We start from the raw sequence: 16,592 nt of genomic DNA on the forward strand, positions 1-16,592 counted from the left end.
ACCTTAATCCAGACTGTGGTTCTGATTGAACACTACTGAGCCCTCAGTTTACTCCCACACCATTTCCACCTCTATACCATTTATCTGGTACCTCCCACCCACCCCCGACCCCCCTCGCTCTCCCTCCCTCCTTTCGTCTCTCTGAAGGTCATTCTAATAAAGGGCTCTCATAGGACCTGGCTGCTAATTGCTCAGCGGCGCGCTAGCTGGTTTCAGATGGTAATAAAGGAGCACCTCTGCTTTCTATAGCTCCTCCTCTCTTCCCCGGCTTCCGTGTCTCCTTCACCCTCGCTCTCTCTCTCTCTCTCTCTCTCTCTCTCTCTCTCTCTCTCTCTCTCTCTCTCTCTCTCTCTCTCTCTCTCTCACGCACACACACCCTCTTCCTCTGCCCTCACCTCTGTTCCGCCATGTTGAATACAATCAGGGTAATAGTATGGTGGTCTGTCACCATCTGACCTCACCCCTCAGAACAGGAGACATGGGAGGGTGGGAGGAGGGGGGGGAAGGTGAGGAAGGGTTTAGAAGGTCGTTTTTATCCGTGATCACGGGGTGGTAGTCAACTGGCACACATGAATGCACACTCACAAACACACACACATACATATCTTCAGGAGTGTAGGACTCGTGATTCTGCCTCAGATAAATGAGGTGTGCATGAGGCCCTGCTCCTTCTCCAAATATTTGTGTGTGTATGTATGTTTGTGTATATGTGTGTGTGTGTGTGTGCAGATCTCCACTGTTAGAACAGACAGCAGGACAGGCTGGTAAATCACTTACTGCACTCTGAGTAAGGGGTCGGGGTGAAGGCAGGAGTGTATGTTTGCCCCGGTCATACACACACAGAGCGATCTCATCGGTGCGGAATGCAGTGTGTGTTTACCTATGGCTCCAAAACCCACCTGACTGACTGAGTCTAATCTTTATGGGCTCCGTAAACAGGGACTTTGTCTTCAGAGAACCACAGACACTACACACACACTTACATATACAAACTCACTTACACATACACACACGTGTACTAACTAGACTTCTCACAGACCATATGGCAACACCGCATGAGTACATTTTCTTTAAGGATCTCCTCTCGTCTGCTTTAAGACATGCACCCAGTCAGTGGAAGACGTCGACCCAGAGCTGTGCTCTCTGTATCTGGGATTCATCAGCTCACCTGTTTGTGCTGGAGAGCAGCCAGGGCAGCCTGAGACAACTAGCATTAGCTTTTAGCTGCAAGTTTGCCAACCTGTTTAGTGCTGGCCTAAGGCCAGTATAGCCTGAGATGGCTAGCATTAGCTTTCAGCTGCTAGCTAGGCAACCTGTTAGGGCTGTCAGGGCTCAAGGTAAATGGAACCCACCTACACAAACACACACGCACAAACACACAGTGTACTTGAGCGTGTGTGAGAGAGCTGCAGTTCAGGTTCCTATAAAGAGTGAGGGTTTGGTGCTTAGCTAAGCAGTCTTCAAACAACCATGTTTGTTCCTTTCTCACTTTCTCTGTCTTTCTCACTCTCCCTCCCTTTTTCCTTACCCCCTCACCCCTGAGCTCTCTCTTAGGACATCCCACCCTTTCCAAGTTTCGTGGGTAGTGAGGAGGAAGTGTTGGTCTCTTTTATGCTGCTGGTGCCGGGTACATAGGAAGTGCAGGGCTGGGAGGGAAACACAAGGTTATGTCTGGACAGAGACACGCGGAGGTCCGGACTCTCTCACACACACACACACACACATGCACGCACGCACATGCACCTGCCCTCTGGCCCACAGCCTGGCTAAAACAAACACACCCTGTCCTTCCGTTAGTGACTGAGGGTGATTTCTCTTCCAGAGAATACACAAACACAACCGCTGTTTATTTACTTTTCCCCCTACCTCCCTCCAGAACCAGAGACTAGAGAGCCACAGGCTGGTTCACTTTGATGAACTGTTTTGCAGGAGGCTTTGTTTAGGGAAGAATGTGAAAAACCGAGCCTTCTGCAGTGATAAACAAGAGAGTGGGAGAGGGTGTTTACTGATTGATGTAGAGGCAGAAGGAGGAGAGCAGTACGGTATGTTTATCAGTTTATTTAGAAGATTAAAGTATATCTGTGGATTCATCTAAATGAGAGGAGAAAGAGACACGTGGCCAGACAGAGAGAGAGAGAGTGAGAGAGAGAGGGAGAGAGAGAGAGTGAAAGAGAGAGAGAGTGAAAGAGAGAGAGTGAGAGAGTGAAGGAGAGAAAGAGAGAGGGGGAGAGGGTGAGATATCCAATCCAGACTTTGACAATCCTCTTCAACCTCCCTCCTCCCCCTCCTCCCTCCTCCTTTTCCTCCCTTCTCTCTTTTCTTAATAAGCAGCGTTCCCAAGAGCTGATGCAAGCCGGAAAAACAGGCATTCAGGGACCAGTATAAATATTCCCACATGAGGCATAACATGATAAAGACTTATTAACGTGCTAAGCTGCTGTAAACACACACACACATACATACATATACATGCACACAAGTTGGTTGTGTTAGGCTGTTGTACGCAGGTGTGCAGCAGCAACACCTGTGTGGTGGGTGGGTTAGGGTTAGGGTTAGGGTGTGTGTCCAGTTGTCCAGGGTTTTCCTGGCATTCCCAAGGCTGGCAATGAGTGTGTGTGTGACAGTGATGGTGAGAAAGGGTGTATGTGATGAGTGGACCAGGTCCAAGAACAGTGTGCTGATGGCAACACTAAGCAGCAGGAATCTGACACACACAATCGCCCAACCAAGCCTCTCCGTCTGTGTGTGTGTGTGTGTCTGTGTGTCTGTGTGTGTCTGTGTGTGTGTGTGTGTGTGTGGCTGGGGAGAGGGGGCCGCAGTTCACTCATGAATCTGCCCCTAGTGACTCGTGCTAATGTGTTTGAAGTTAACTGTTTTTCAGAAATGGCAAAATGGAGAGAGAGAGAGAGAGAGAGAGAGAGAGAGAGAGAGAGAGATTGAGAGAGAGAGAGAGAGAGAGAGAGAGAGAGAGAGAGAGAGAGAGAGAGGAGGAGAGAGAGAGAGAGAGAGAGAGAGAGAGAGAGGAAAAGAAAGGGGGGAAGAGGAGGGTGTCTGTACTGTCCTATAGAGCTGCCAGATTGGAGATATGTGGTGATTATGTTTGAAGTATGTTTGCAGCACCGTAGGGTGAGATACCTGTTATAACAGACACACTGGTACAGCAAGAAACATTTATGCCTCTGGACCAGTCAGTCACATGAGAGTGCGTGTGCGCGCGTGTGCGTGAGGGCGAAGCCCTGTGGTTCTCTACACCAGGTGGATGTTCACACAGACATGTTCTGTCCCATCCCCCCCCCTCTTTTACTCGTCCCAATTAAAAAGGCAGGAGTCCTTTTATTCCCCTCTTCTCCAAACACATGTAGTCCCTCCCTCCTTCTTTCTCTCTCTTTCTCCCTTCTTCTCTCTCCCTCCCTCACTCCCTATCCCTATCTCTCTCTCTCTCTCCACATCTCTCACACTATCTCCCTCCCTTCCTCCCTCCCTCTCTTCCTCAGTATCCCTAGGGTACCAGAAATGCCTATTTGCTGTCTTTCAGGTCAGAGGTTCAGGGTGTGTGTGTGTGTGTGTGTGTGTGAGGGGGGGGGGGTGTAAGTACATGTAGCAGGTTGAGGCAGGCCAATGCCTGGCAACTCCTCTTCACTGCCAGAAATGCTTAAAGAGGTGACTGTGTGTGTGCGTGTGTGTGTCACAGCTATAATAAGAGACTGCAGGGTAGATTTATGCCCCTGCCTGCCTCCCGACCTCCATTACACCATCTTATATACACACATTACAGGATATGACTTAGTACACACCCTTTATGGTGTAGTATACAGTGTGTGTGTGTGTTGCTTGTGTGTGTTACATTTTACTCCCCAATTTATAATTCAGTATCCTGTGTGTGTGTGTGTGTGTGTGTGTGTCTCTGCTGCTGCCACTGCCAGGGCCTCCCATAGAACCTTGGGTCACCTGCAAGCTAGTAATCCAGCTTGTTTCATTCCTGCCTGCTCGTCTGTCCTCCGTGTGGTTCCTATGCAGAAGTCCAGAGGTGCTTGTTCTGAAGCAGACCCTGGCCCAAGGATCCTTACTGGACCCGGAGTGTGAGGGAAGCCAATGAGCCCAACTCAGTACCCAGCCTGTTAGTGCCTGGATCACACTGATTCACGCTAGTACTTGTGTGCATGTGTTTGTGTATGCAGGTATGTCGATATTTATGTGTGTGTGTGTGTGTGCGTGTGTTCATAGACAGACACACACACACTCACCCCCTCAGGTCTGTTTGTCTCTCTGCAATCATTTGGCAGCATTCCATTAGCAGAGCCACTAGCACTCTCTGACTTTAACCTGCTGTCACTCCCTTAGAGGAACACACCACACACCTGCTCTTGCCTCAGAGAAAAATAAAACACAGATTTTGTCATGAAACTCTTCTTGTTCCCCAAAAGGCAATGGGTAAAATGCCTGTGACACAAATACAACCACACTCGTGAGCTACAACCTCACACACACAACCGCGTGCACACACACAACCCAGCTCAATACTGTTTTGTAGTTTGCAGAAACAAAAACATCCTAATAATCCCTCTGAAGCAGCATGTGTGACTTTGTGTGTGTGTGTGTCTAGGTGTGGTTCTTTTTTCATTCTAAAACTGGAAGAGGCAGGTAGGCGAGATTGAGCTTGTCATTAAGAGTTCACAAGCCGTGTGCTTGTGTGAGGGTTTGTTTTGTTCTGTTAGAGGTGCGTTGTGTGTGTGTTTCCTTCTGAGCGTCCTCGACTCTCTCCCACGCCTGCTCTCCTCACCGCCATGAATGCGTCTGTCTGTTTTGCGAGCGTTGTTTTTCAAAAACAACAACCCAGCCGGGATGAAGTCGTTTTGTTGTCTTTGTGGAACGAGAGCGTTCTAATTAGAGTCTGTGAGAGGGATCTTCAAACTACGCACCCCTCAAAGACAGACCTGCTCGTACGCACGCACGCACACACACGCAAACACCCGTGGAAACTCTAATTATAGGAGAAAGTTTCAGTTGTAGAGGGATGCCCTCTGAACCTGTAAGGTGTCTGAACCTATTCCGTTGCACACACATACGCCTCCCAGTCAGCAGGAGTCCCTGAGGCCTGACTGAGCGCATGCACGCACAGTCTGCACAGTGTCTGTTTACCGGGTGGCTTTGCTCTCCGTGTCTCAGCCTCACTGTTTGTTTTAATGTCCAACCTTGTGTTTGTTCACCCAAGGAATAAAGCACAAAACAGCTTTGGCTGTATTTCCTCAGTCAAATGACCTTATCTTCGTTTCCCTCCCTCCCTCCCTTCTCCTCTCCTCCCTCCTTCCCAGGTGCCAGTGATGATGGTGGAATCGGCCTCTGAGACCATTCGAACCGCGCCGTCCAACCAGAACGGAGTCAGCAGCCTCAGCAGCCAATCAGACGGAGGGGAGGCAGAGAGGGCGGGTCTAATGGGGACACCAATGGAGAGATCAGCCCAGTTGATCTACTGCACCTGCAACAGCAACAGGTGTGTGCATGTGCTTAGTTTGTGTGTGCGTGTGTGTGTCAGGTTTTAAAATACGTACTTGTAAGGATTTGTTTTTGACCGACTAGTTTTGCAACATGTCACTTACGCAACATAGGACATATACTTGTGAGAACAGTATGTCCAATGGACAGATTATGTAAGCACACACACACACACATACATACAATGGTGCAGAGATTTTTCAGTGTTTATATTGCAGTATATTAGTAGTTAACTTAGGGAGACCCCTGTGTTTGAATATGAACGTTTTGAGAAGGAATGTGTCTGATTGTATGTTTGTACACATGTTGACGTGTGTGTGTGTGTTGGTCTGTGACACGTCAGCAGGAAGTGTGCTGCGTTGTCCTCATTCCTCCGTGTGTTTCAGGGTTTCCCCCCTTTTAGGCCACTGTGTCATCTGGAAGGTGCCAACCTTCCCGGAGTCTCTTGGCTTAAAATCCACATTTTGTTCACTTTTTCTTTTCTTCCAAATCGAAAACTTGGATCCCACACTAAAGAGGAAAACACGATGGAACACACACACACATGGATGAACCCCACCCCCCACACACACACATTCACAGAAACGCAGACACATGCATGTGCACACACACATATGAACACACACTCTAGCCATGGATACTCATATGTGTTGTTTCTGAAAGTCGTGAGTAGAGGGACAGCTCACCATGATTCATCATTCATGGCTTCATATCACTGACTTCATTGTAGTGAATCACTGAATACCACCCTGCACTAGAGAGAGCAGACAGGCGCTTGAGGTCAAGTGTGTCATTGTGTGTGTGTGTGTGTGCGCGCGCGCGGGTGTGTGTGTGTGAGGGAAGGGTGACTGAGTTCTGAGGCCAAGTAGTCAAATCAAGGTTTCCTTCCTGCTGATTAAATTATGCAGGGTATTCCAATTATTTTGGGAACAATCTGAATTAAAGGGCTCTCAACCCCCCTCCCCCCCACTGCCCTCCTTCATTCCTCTCCCTTCTTTATCCCTCTCTCCTTAACCTCCCTGGTGGCTTCCATGTCTACATGCCACCCATACCTCACACAAGCCAGCCTTTATTCCTCATCCCTCTTCTCTCCTGTCTGTGTTTTTGCACCTGTGTGTGTGTGTGTGTTTGTGTATATATGTGTGTGTTTGTATGTTGTGCAAATGTGTGTGTGCTGGTATTTCCTCTCTTGAGCATGTTACAACCACAAAACAGACCTCCGTCTCTCTTTCCATCTTTCATTCCCTTCCTCCCTGTGCCCCCCCCCCCCCCCCCCCCCCCCCCCCCCCCCTCCGGCTGACTGAAAGACGGCCACAACCTTTGCTCCATTTCCTGGGGAGGGGGATATACTGAGAGTAGAGGAAGGGCAGAATGTACAGTCATACTTTGCTGTTAAATTCTCACTTCTCATAACCACATCTCTACTGTACATGGTACTAGGCTATTGTTGGTCACCCTTGTCATCAAATCTTTCTAAAGCGTGCCATACACACACACACACACACACACACTAGCCGAGTTAATTCCGTGCCAGCGAGCATCGCTGCGAGTATCCTCTGATGTCACCACTCAAAATGCCTCTTTTTCACACATACTACTCTGTTGTTTCTAACTGGCCATGTGTTAGCTTAGTGTGACTCAGTCAGGTGCAGGCCCCTGTCCTCTCCCACTCTCCGTCCTCTTCTCCTCCTTCTCCTAACTCTCTCCCTCTCCTCTCCCACTCTCCTTCCTCTTCTCCTCCTTCTCCTAACCCTCTCCCACTCTCCTTCCTCTTCTCCTCCTTCTCATAACTCTCTCCCTCTCCTCTCCCACTCTCCTTCCTCTTCTCCCTCTTCTCCTAACTCTCTCCCTCTCCTCTCCCACTCTCCTTCCTCTTCTCCCTCTTCTCCTAACTCTCTCCCTCCCCTGTCCCCCCCCCCACACACCGTTTCTCCCCTCAGTGAGTCTCACACCTGAAGCTGTAGTGTAGACTAGTGTTGGTGCTTAAACACCATGTCAGTACCCACTGGAGCAAGACAAGAACTGTGGTGATGTCTTACACACACACACACACACACACATGCGCATACACACACACATACTCTCTTCTTCACGAGGTGGTGTTGTCGGAACACAAAGCCTGCTTTCCTGGAGACCCTGGAGACCCTGAGACATCGCAGTCGTCTCCAGGCGTCAAACCCCTTCACCAGGCCCTTTCCCTCCTCTCTTCCTCCGTCCTCTCCTCCCTCTCTTTATCCCTCTATCTCTGGGGTTGGGAGGGAGCGGCATGTGGATGAGCTTGAAGGGGGGGGGGGGCTTAGGAGAGAGACACAGATGAACAGGTAGGAGAGAGAAGTGGAGGGGGGAAGAGCTCTGTGAGCTGGACGGATGAGGGGAAACTCTGCCATAGGGGAAGGGAAGGGAGCGGGGGTACGGAGGGGTGGCGAGGGGGATGGAGGGAGGGGTGTAACACTGAGACGTGTCAGAAAAGGGCGCCTGGGCCTCCCTGAGGAATGTTGCCTGTCTGCCTGCTCAGTAAGAACAGAGCGAGAGGAGAGGAGAGAGGAGGGAGGAGGGAGAAAGGGAGGGGGAAGACCAATTTTACCCCTTGGGCAAAGACGGGGGCTAAGAGAGGGTGGAGATAGAGAGAGCAAGGGGACAGAGAGAAGGAAGAGGGGAGAATGAAAGTAGAGCCTAGTATTTCTCCAGGGATTAGGCCGGGTTGGCAGACACGTAACAAAGCTCTTCAATCATGAATCACATGTAACAATATCGGCAGCCAAAATCTGTATGTGTGTGTCTGCGTGTGTATGTTAATCTCTCAACAACAAGAAAAAAACTGACGCTGTTCATTCTTTACCTTTTATATTTCTCTTTGAGTCCCTCTTTTAGAAATGCAGGTCAGTGCTCTTAGTTGCCGTGTTCATCTCTTCTGTTCTGGCCCTCTCTCTGACTCACCTGTCTGTGCTGGGGAGGAGGGGACCTCCCCCAGCCGACTGCTCCGGCGGGGAACAGAGGCAGACGGGGGAGAGCCACAGGCTGCTGCCTCATGGAGGCCGAGTCAACTGTGAATGGAGGAAAGGAAGAGGGGGGGGAAAAGGGACTCCATGTGCACCAAAGCTAGACAGTGACACACACACACAATCACACTCGCACGATCTGAAGTTGGGAGACAGATTGCCGTCCAGTCACTTCTACTCTGGGGAGTCGTAGGGAACATTGGGTGAAACAAAGACAGATTCACAAATTGAAAAGGAATGCGGGCCGCCTCTCTCTGTCCCCTGTTTGTGCGTCTTTCTCTGTTTCTTTATCCTCTCTCTCTGACACACACCCACACACACACACACACACACACACCCACACACACACACACACACACACAGTAAACTAATGTGAGTTAATGAAGGGTGTAATTAAAGAGCCACAGTGATGATTGGAAATCAAGGAGAACTGATAAAGATCTTAGATATACACAAACATGATGGGCAATATGCTGTGTGTGTGCGCGTGTGTGTGTGTCAAATGCTGGACATCGTTTGTGAGATGAACATGGAGACAGATGAAGGCGTTGAGTGTGTGTTGCCAGATGATATTAGATGATAGATAGATAGCTTACAGACAACCCAGGGTTTCCTGTTAAATAGTCTAGACTCTCTAATTGGCCATACTGGGACCGTATGAAGCACTTAGTGAGGGGGGTTGAGAGTGTGGGACATATGTATTTTTCTAGCAGACCCATATTGTGTGTGTGGGTGTGAGAGGGAGGGGAGAAAGCTAGTGTCCTGGTTTTAATGGTGGTTCATTTGGCCAATGGTAGCATGGTGATGTGGAGGTGTTGGAGGTGACGTCCTGTGTGACCTGGACTGTTCTCTCTGGGGTCACCTCCAGGTCAGCAGGACTTGGGGATGAGGATATGGGGCATGGTGTTACAATATCAAATTCTCTGAGTGGCCCGGAGTGGTTTACCAGTGTAGTGTGTGTGTGTGTGTGTGTGTGTGTGTGTGTGTGTGTGTGTGTGGTGGCGTGAGGGAGGGGGGGGCGTAAGAAAGAGAACCGTAAATCTGACCAGACCCGCTTGCTAAGTGTTGTCACCTCCTAAAAGCGTTCCCCTGGTCCAAACTCTTTGTGTCTGAGGTCACTACAGTTCAGAGGTCACCAGAGGTCACCAGAGGTCACCAGAGGTCACCAGAGGTCGGGGTGGAGGCGACAGTGGTTGAGGTGAGAAAGGGGAAGGGTTACTGTGGTTGCCTAGCATCTTGGAACACCCACTGCTGTTACCAGGGCGATACAAAGAAATCTATAGAGCACTAACTTCCTCTGGAACTCTCAAAGAGTTTCTCTATCTGTTTTTTTCCTGCTCTCTGTATCCATCTATAACTCCCCCCTCTGTTTCATTTCCCTCTTTGCTTTTTCCTCTCCCCCCCTCCCTCCCTCCCTCCCTCTCTCTCTCTCTCTCTCTCTCTCTCTCTCTCTCTCTCTCTCTCTCTCTCTCTCTCTCTCTCTCTCTCTCTTCCTCTCCCTCTTGCTCTGCACGATTCTTCACTTACTTTCTTCTTGTAATGCATCTATAAACAAAGTGTTTACTTTGCGCTGATCTGCAAACTGCTTATCAAAGTGCTGCGGAGAGTTAAAAAACACCGGTTACATCATTTAGACATCATTATTAGGAAAGCATTCAAATCATACTCATCTTGAATCAATACATAGGTTACCTTCATACACTGCGCCATGCTTTAACATCCCTCCTTACGATTAACTCAGCAAACCTTTCAAATTACAAGGTCTACAATTGCATGGTCAAGCCTAAGTGTCCATATCGGGGTTTTTTAATGAGCGCCAGTGTCTTTTTTCAATAGAACCCAATGAGGAGAGCACAGTCTTTTTTCCAGAGCGCTTCGACTTTTTTTGTGGCTGCTGGTTGAAAATCTCGAAGTTGCCGGTGTGGCCAGTGTCGCTCGTTTTTAGCTAACAAGCCACTTAACAGTCAGATATTTGAAAACGTCCGATATTGATTAGCTAAAAGTATAAATTTGCCGAGAAAATACTAAAATTGTGTTTATGCTACGAGCTAGCAAGCAGTCAAGAGCTGATGAAAGAGTGATGAAACTCCAGCCCCGCCAACGCTTTTCTGGAAGAGAAAAACGCTACATGGACAATTGGACACACGGCAAGTGTGCCAAAGCTGCTTTTTTTATATAGCATAACAACAACAAAATGACTGTGTCAGAATCACGTAATCTGAATGTGTGCATTGAAGACATATTGATACCCACATACCCCCTCTCTCTCTTTCTCTCTCGCTCTCTCTCTTTCTCTGTCTATGCAGATGCAGCACATACTGAATAAAGTAATGGCTTTCACATGTCTCTCTCTCTCTCTCTTTCTCTCTCTCTGATATTCCATATTTGTCTTTTAATGATTTTTTCACACATTGAGGCCTAATTCTGGAATGCTGGGATGTCATATTTATGGGGGTTCATAAAGAAAATTTACTGCATTTTCCAGCAAGGCTTTTGACTGGAGGATCCGGTGAGAGAAGGGATTCTGATCTCTCTCTTTCTCCCTCACGCTCTCTCTATCTCTCTCTTTCTCCCTCCTCTTTCTATCTCCTTCCTCTCTATCTTTTCTGTAGCTCTCTTTCTCTGTCTTACACTCCTCTTCATCCCAGCACTTGATGCATCACAATATTGATTATTATCCATCAGGGCTTGGTCAGTAGTTCTATATAAACTGTAGACACTGTGCTATTTGATTATGTGAAACAAAAGCAGTAATAGGAGCAGGTAGAGAGCAGACAAGTAGACATGGTCCATGAGGTCCACGTCCCCCATCACAGGGACCCACAGGGTTGACTGACCTACACACAGAGAGGCTCACATCCCAACAGAGAGGATGGAAGCACCCAGGCCTGACAAAGTGTGTGTGTATACGTGTGTGTGTGTATGTGTGTGTCTGTGTGACTCCTTTCTCTGTTGTGGAGACTGATGTGTACACACACCCTTGGGGAACCACAAAGGTTGGGTTGCCATGGGAGTGTTTGGAAGCACTTCAACCAGGCAGGCCTGTCTACATTGTCAGGTAAATAAGAAAACACACACACACACAAGCTGTTGACTGAGCGTTTTTTCTCCTGATCCTGAGTGAGGAACGCTTGATTGTTGACACTTACACTTGGGTTTAGAGGTCATCACCATGGCAATGGAAAGGCCATGAGGTCAGCAGGAAGATCTTAGTGGCTATCATTGTTCTCTCTGGTCCAGTAAACTGGTGTGTGTGGGGGGGGACTAAAGGACTGGTTGTTGTTAACACTTATTTCCCATTTTCCACAACATGAAGTTTTAGTCATAATCATAACCCTATTTGTTTCATGATGTGTGTTTGTGTCTATGTGCTAAATGCTTGAAGAGGGTTGTTGATTATAATACCATCCTCACCACCCCATACACCTTAACTACCAACACAGTTCCTTCCACTCTAACCCTGTGTGGGGTGTCCCCTCCCCCAAGACAGCGCTCAGGAAAGGTTGCTCTCCCCAGCCGTACGCTCCACGCCAGGTTCGCTGGAAGAAAGAGACACCCATAGAATGAGAGAAAAGGAGAGATTGGAGAGTGAGGAGAGACAAAAAAGTGCAATGCCCGCTGCGTCACTCTCCAAGTAGTTACCCTGGAAACTGTGGCGGGTGCAGGGGTACACATAAAGGCACGCACACACACACACACACACACACACACACACATACAAACAATGGTTACGGAGGCCTTAAGTGTTGCTAATTAGCTAGTGTGAGCAGGCTCTTTGTGTGAGCCATCTTAAAGAGAGATTAGAGTCAACAGGGAGGAGGAGAGGAATGCAGCTTCTCCCCAGGCCTGGGATGGTGGGATGAGTTTCATCTTCTCTCTCTCTCTTCTCTCCTCCCAAGGCCTGGGATGGTGGGATGAGTTTCATCTTCTCTCTCTCTCTTCTCTCCTCCCCAGGCCTGGGATGGTGGGATGAGTTTCATCTTCTCTCTCTCTCTTCTCTCCTCCCAAGGCCTGGGATGGTGGGATGAGTTTCATCTTCTCTCTCTCTCTTCTCTCCTCCCCAGGCCTGGGATGGTGGGATGAGTTTCATCTTCTCTCTCTCTCTTCTCTCCTCCCCAGGCCTGGGATGGTGGGATGAGTTTCATCTTCTCTCTCTCTCTTCTCTCCTCCCCAGGCCTGGGATGGTGGGATGAGTTTCATCTTCTCTCTCTCTCTTCTCTCCTCCCCAGGCCTGGGATGGTGGGATGAGTTTCATCTTCTCTCTCTCTCTTCTCTCCTCACCAGGCCTGGGATGGTGGGATGAGTTTCATCTTCTCTCTCTCTCTTCTCTCCTCCCCAGGCCTGGGATGGTGGGATGAGTTTCATCTTCTCTCTCTCTCTTCTCTCCTCCCCAGGCCTGGGATGGTGGGATGAGTTTCATCTTCTCCTCCATGTGCCAGTGTTACGTGAATGCTTTTGAATAAGTCTTTTCTTTTAGAAGGCTGGATGGGGATTTGTGTTAAAGATTGCTCTTCACTTTACCAGGATATCTCCATGACTTTTGTAAGGTGTTGAAGATGAACAAAGGTGTGTGTGTGTGTGTGTGTGTGTGTGTGTGTGTGTGTGTGCGCGCGTGTGTCCTTCTCAGGGAGACTTGGCTTCATGGCAGTGGCTGTGAAATTTCTGTTTCCTCCAATAGTATTTATTCCTTTCCCTAGTCACACAATCCAGCCCTCCACCCATGACGCACTTACACACACACACACACACACACACACTCCAGGTTTGGAACATATTTCCCCACAGCTTTAAGTTTGGCAACTCTCAGGGAAGTCTAGGTGTTGTTTCATTTGAATACTTGTTTAGTTTTTGTTCTGAACTGTACTGGAATGGACTGGACTGGTCTGTCGCTCCACATCTCGTTCTCCCCTTCTTAGGGTCTGTACCAGGTGTAAAAGCCCTTCTGAACCAGAGACATGAAAGACTTAGATTTTTCTTGAAGTGGGCAGGCAGACTAATACTTTTACAGGCCACTGGCTAGGAAAGTCTTTCTCTGTTTAACCAATAGACTGCATATGTGCCCTGAACTATGTGTTTGACTATATGTGTGTATGTGTGTGTTCCCTCAGTCTCCAGAGTTAAGTCTTGGCAGCATCTTGAATGTGTTATTAGTTTGATTTTTTTGGTTATTAATAATAACAGTGAAATGGGTTCCATATGTGAGGCCTGGTTGCCAGGCTAGTGCTATCCTCATCAGGGGCCGGCCCTGCTGTCTCTCCCCGCTCAGGATCACCCCTGGTGGGACAGAGCAGACTGAGAGGCCCCCCAGCCCTGGAGGTCACCCAACTAAGACCTGAGACCTTAGTCATTGCCCTTGTCCCCTGGAGCAGATGACAAGACCAGTTAACTGTCTTTCCTTATGTGAGAAACAGGCTCAGTATGTGTATACTGTCTGTGTGTGTGTGTGTGTTGTGTATGTGAGAGTGTGTGTGCTTTCCTCTGTGGGGTGGGTCTGTCTGGAGTGAAACCTTCCTATCCTGCCAAGCGAGCTGTGTTGAGCAAACCACAGGGAAACTGCTGTGTGTGTATGAGTGTGAGTGTGTGTGTGTGTAGCACGTGTGTGTGTGTGTGTTTTTCTGTGTAGGGAAACTGCTTCAGTGCTATTTGCCAGCAATTAGCCGGCTGGGCTGAGTTTAGGCCCACAGTTCTGGCTGTGTATGCTAAAGAGTGTTCAGCATCCTACTCTTTCTTTGTGAAATAGTCCTACACATGACAGGTATACCACACGAGTCATGTGACATGTGTCATGTGACAGTTCTGCTCTCCAGTCTTCATGACTGGATATGAAGGCCTGCGATACAACTGAAACATTAGCAGTGAAGAAGCTGAATCTTAAGAGGAGAGGTTTCCTTGTTGAAACAAAACAGCGTTTCTGCCGAATTGGAGGTGTAGTGAAACATCTGGAAAGCGGCAGGGTCTCTGGAGTTTAGAACAGGTCCCTTTTGTGAAAAATAGGATGTGAAAAAATATTAAAACGGCCAGGGTTTTCAAACATTACAACATATTTTGAAGTTCTTTTGGAGTTGTGAGCTTTTTATTGCATTGGCTCTTGAACGCAGCCTTTCCTCTCTTTAATGGTCAGTCTGGGCCCAGAACGGCCGGCTGCAGCCATTTAAAACCTCAGCTCTCGAATGCAGCCTTTATATTGCGGAAACATTACATTAAATAGCTGAATGGGATGGCGGCTGGCTGGTGTTTTTGAAGGTGGCTTGGATAATTCCAGCTCAAGATCACTCACTGCAGTTTGAGGTATTGGGTTTACTTTAGTGCATTTATATAGGTATAGTTTTAGTTCTTAGGTCTGCGATGCCATGAGCGAAAACAAATGTGAGCTGGAGAGAACTAGAGAGTGGATGAGGGGGCAGGAAGCACCAAATTAATACCAGAGAGAGGGGGAGAGAGGGAGAGAGGGAGAGAGGGAGAGGGGGAGAGGGGGAGAGGGGGAGAGGGGAGAGGGGGAGAGAGAGGGGTGGAGAAAAGCAGAAGTAAAGTCTGGTCTCTGTGTGGGTTATTTGTAACCTTCCGTGAAATTGTCCTGCTTAGCAGGCTTTGAGCCAGGCTACCTCTCTCCCCTACACCCCAAGACTTTTTCTCTAACCTTACATTCTTACAGCAAACCACACATGCCCATTCACTCTACTGCCCAGCACAGGCCCTACTTATCAGTTAGGACAGGCAGACAGACAGATGATATGAGACAGACAGACAAACAGACCATACAGATGATATGAGGACAGGCAGACAGACAGATGATATGAGGACAGACAGACAAACAGACAGACAGATTATATGAGCACAGACAGGCAGACAGATGTTAGGACAGACAGACAGACAGGCAGACAGATGATATGAGCACAGACAGACAGACAGACAGACAGATGTTAGGACAGACAGACAGACAGACAGACATATGTTAGGACAGACAGACAGGCAGACAGATGTTAGGACAGACAGGCAGACAGATGTTAGGACAGACAGACAGACAGGCAGACAGATGATATGAGCACAGACAGACAGACAGACAGACAGACAGACAGACAGATGTTAGGACAGACAGACAGACAGATGTTAGGACAGACAGGCAGACAGATGTTGGGACAGACAGACAGACAGACAGATGTTAGGACAGACAGACAGACAGGCAGACAGATGTTAGGACAGACAGACAGACAGATGTTAGGACAGACAGACAGACAGATGTTAGGACAGACAGACAGACAGATGTTAGGACAGACAGGCAGACAGATGTTAGGACAGACAGACAGGCAGACAGATGTTAGGACATACTAGGCTCATACGGTCAGCAGCTGCCATTGCAGTGTTTCCAGCTTTATAACGGCTGATCTATTTTCTACTTCAGACTGTCTAGGCTATATCTACTGTGGTGTCTATTGTGTGAGCCACCAGCTTTATCAATAACAGACAGGGAGAGAGAGAGAGAGAGAGAGAGAGAGAGAGAGAGAGAGAGAGAGAGAGAGAGAGAGAGAGAGAGAGAGAGAGAGAGAGAGAGAGAGAGAGAGAGAGAGAGAGAGAGAGAGAGAGAGAGAGAGAGAGAGAGAGAGAGAGAGAGAGAGAGAGAGAGCGAAAGTGAGAGAGGAAAGGAATTCATTGAGAGACATGGAGAGGTAGAGAGAGGAAGTGAGACGATGAAGATCGAAGACAGGGATAGGAAAAAGGAGAAAGACGCAAAGAGAGAGGTGGAGAAGGAGAGACGGGAGGTGGAGAGAGAGAAGCAGGGAGGGTGGAGAGAGAGACAGAGGAGGTGAAGAGAGAGAGAGACAGGGAGGTGAAGAGAGAGAGAGACAGGGGAGGTGAAGAGAGAGAGACAGGGGAGGTGAAGAGAGAGAGAGACAGGGGAGGTGAAGAGAGAGAGAGACAGGGGAGGTGAAGAGAGAGAGAGACAGGGGAGGTGAAGAGAGAGAGAGACAGGGGAGGTGAAGAGAGAGAGAGACAGGGGAGGTGAAGAGAGAGAGAGACGGGGGAGGTGAAGAGAGAGAGAGACAGGGGAGGTGAAGAGAGAGAGAGACAGGGGAGGTGAAGAGAAGGAACAGGGTGCTGTGA

At 48.6% G+C, this 16,592-nt stretch overlaps 1 long non-coding RNA gene across 1 annotated transcript in view; it reads left to right on the forward strand.

Moving 5' to 3' along the window:
- LOC134025366 (uncharacterized) overlaps positions 1 to 16,592 on the forward strand; it is a 49,155-nt gene that overhangs the window by 27,319 nt on the left and 5,244 nt on the right. The window contains exon 2 of the long non-coding RNA XR_009931008.1: positions 5,313 to 5,491. This is a non-coding gene — a long non-coding RNA (uncharacterized LOC134025366). The remainder of the gene's footprint in view (positions 1 to 5,312; positions 5,492 to 16,592) is intronic.

Source organism: Osmerus eperlanus, chromosome 1 (genome assembly GCF_963692335.1).
Source record: "Osmerus eperlanus chromosome 1, fOsmEpe2.1, whole genome shotgun sequence".
Lineage (NCBI taxonomy): Eukaryota > Metazoa > Chordata > Actinopteri > Osmeriformes > Osmeridae > Osmerus > Osmerus eperlanus.